General features: G+C 38.0%; 1 pseudogene; it reads right to left on the reverse strand.

Moving 5' to 3' along the window:
* Positions 1-1,315: 1,315 nt before the first annotated feature.
* Positions 1,316-2,155, reverse strand: LOC102895452 (annotated as a pseudogene).
* Positions 2,156-3,193: the final 1,038 nt, after the last annotated feature.

Here is a 3,193-nt window from a genome sequence, read left to right on the forward strand (position 1 = left end):
TCTTTCAGTATCTTTCTGTACCTTTTTTATTTTGAAGTCTATATCATCTGATATTAGTACCGTTACTCATGCTTTTCTCTGAATGCTATTTGCTTGAAATATTATTTTCCACCCTTGAACTTTTGGTCTATTTTTGTCCCTGGAACTGAGATGTGTCTCATGGAGGCAGCATATGGTTGGGTTTTATTTTTTGATCCAATCTGCAACTCTGTACATTTTTATTGATGAGTTCAGTCCATTTACATTTAGGGTGATTATTGAAATATGAGGTTTTCCTATAACCATTTTATGGTTTGCTTTCTGGTAGCTCGATGTTTCCATTTCTTCCTCGTCCTTGTGTGTCTGTTTTTATTTGTTTGTTTTGTTTAGGTTTTGTGGATTTTTCCTCTTGTCCTCTTCTTTTATGTTATGTACTTCATTTCTGAATCTTTGGTGTGTGGTGACCATTACTAACATGTGAAAGATAGCTATGTATATACAGTTGTCCATTTTCTTCTGTGTGTGTGACATTTCCATTCTCCTTTGGGAATTTAGATCTCGAATCCTGCCCTTTTCAGTCATTGTTGTCTCATTTTGTCCCTATATATGCTGAATGTTCATTACTATCTTGCTGTACCAAATCTCTTATTATAGTTTAAGCTTATAATGTCCTATTCCTAGTAATGGTTGTACTCCTCTACTTCTATTTGCCTGATAGTCATCTTACTCCTAATTATGTTCTTTTTTTTGTCATTTTGTTTTAAGTGAGCTGACCCCTTTCAGTATTTCCTTTAATGCAGGCCTTGTAGTGAAGAATTCCCTTCATCTTTGTATGTTTGTTAAGTTCTTTATTTCTCCTTCATATCTAAAGGAGAGCTTTGGTGAATATATTATTCTTTGCTGGTAGTTCCTTTTATTTAATAGTTTGAATATTTGATTCCACTTCTTTCTGGCTTGTAAGGTTTGTGCTGAGAAGTCTGATAATCTAATGAGTTTTCCTTTTATAGGTTACCGTTTTCTTTTCCCTGGCTATCTTGAGAATTCTTTCTTTGTCATTGATTTTTTCTTCCTTTTTCACAGTATTTATTTTATACTTATTATATCAAACAGCATTTTAAACACTGACATGTAAACTCCCTAGTAAGATAAAGCAAAGAGAAAAGTATTTGACAAACAAGATACACCATCGCTTAAGTCTTCAAATGTTATTGCATTTTAACTTTCATAATTTGACAATGCATTCATGAAACAAATCTGAAGACTAGTTTTAACAGACAAATTAAAGAACACTTTTAAGCAGACATGACAGTCCTAAATTGTTTATTAGGAAAGAATTTTATAAACATAGCAGTAATGGTGTAGGCTGGAGAGTATTATGTCTTCTCCAAGCTGCACAGCGAGAACCACCAATAGTATGGTTGAACTTGTGGCTCTTTCCAAGGCTATGGCTCCTGCGCCTTCACATCTCCCTGTACTTGTGGACTGGTATGGTGATCCACTGAGTGTCAGGATTCTGTCTGATAGCTTTATGGAATGGATCAATAAGGATAACCTCAAATAATGTATTTGTGGAATCTTCACCAACTCAGTAAGAATTCAGGACTCTCAGAGCCCCACAATGGTGTCCAGCTTGCTCCTAGCCAACAGAATGAAGGCTTTGAGCAATCTTTAGCTGACTGACATCATGATGGACAGGCTTGCTGTATATTGCACCCCTAGGAACTGGGCTTTTGTGGCCACCACGGTGCACATGAATCCAATATATGACACACCCTTGCTTGGTCGTGTATCTCAGCCTGCGTACTTTATTGGGCCAGGTGGGGTGGGGGACCTGTGGAGTGCAGAAAACTGGTGGTACTACTAGCAGCACAACCAGAGAAGAAAGCACATAACATCGAACTGTTTCTTCTTCCATAGCTCCTGGATGTACTTGTGAGTGCTCTTCTTTGTTTCCCTGATGGCTACAGCCTGACGGAAAGGCTGTCATTGATTTTTGATAATTTTAATACAATATGACTTGAAGAAGGCCTTTTGGGTTGAGATAATTGGGTGTTCTCTTGACTTCTTGAATTGAAAGCTCCAGTTCATTCCTTTGATTTGGAAAATTCTCATCAATTATTTGTCTGAAAATGCTTTCCAATCCCTACTCCTTTACCTCCCTTTCGAGAATGCCCATTATTCTTATGTTTCTTCTCCTGATGGTATCAGCTAGTTCTTGTATTTCTCTTTCATTATTTTTCATTCTTTGGTTTCTCTCTTCTTACTTCTGACTTATTTCTAGATTTCTGTCTTTGATATCACTGATCCTTTCCTCTATTTGGTCAACTCCATTTCCCAAGGTTGCTATTTCAGTTTTCATCTCTTTCAGTGTGTTTTTTATCTTCAGAAGATCTATTTGGTTCTTTTTAAGGGTTTCAATCTCCTTGTTGAAAAATTCATTCTCCTGATCTAGTTGTTTTTTTCAATTCCTGAAATTGTTGATATGAATTATTTTTGATCTCATTGAGTTTTTTTCAGAATTACCATCCTGAATTCTCTGTCATTTAAGTTGCATATTTCTATTTCTTTAAGCTTATTTTCTGGAGATTTTTCTCTTTTATTCTCAGCTGCCTTGTAACCTTAGTTGTTCATTGTGGTTAATGAACTCTTTCTCCACCTGAGCATTGATGGAAGATTTATTATATAAAGGTCTCTCTTTAGCCTGTTGCTAAGATGGTGTTTTTCTTTTGGTTTCCCGTATGTGGTGTCTCATTCTCTTGGATCCCTGCTTTATATATAGTCTTAATAATACCTTTTTCTGCTTATAGATATTCAGTCATGCTCACTACTCTCAGTCTCAATCCCTGTCAGTGTTAGCGACAGTTTTGGTAGCATTTGCTAAGATTCCCCTGGGGCTCCACAGCGTTCAGTCTTGGAGGGTATTGGGAGAAGGGCCCTCTGGGTTTGGGGATGGGGGTTGCGGCTTATCCTCGCATTTTGCAGCCACAGCTGATGATAATCAACTGTTGTTTCTTTACCATTCCTACTCTTTGCCATTCCCACTTCTCTGCCCTCCCCACTTCTCTGCTTTCTGCCCTGATCCCTGGGCTCTGCTGTTGCATGGAACTCACAGCTCTCCCAGGCAGGGCTGTTCAGAGAAACTGCTTCACCTTTTCCCTTTCCCCTTTTCCTGCTAGGAGCTCTAGCTGGGAGAAGCATCCTCTTTGTTTGCTCG

The sequence above is a fragment of the Pteropus alecto genome, unplaced genomic scaffold (genome assembly GCF_000325575.1).
Source record: "Pteropus alecto unplaced genomic scaffold, ASM32557v1 scaffold409, whole genome shotgun sequence".
Lineage (NCBI taxonomy): Eukaryota > Metazoa > Chordata > Mammalia > Chiroptera > Pteropodidae > Pteropus > Pteropus alecto.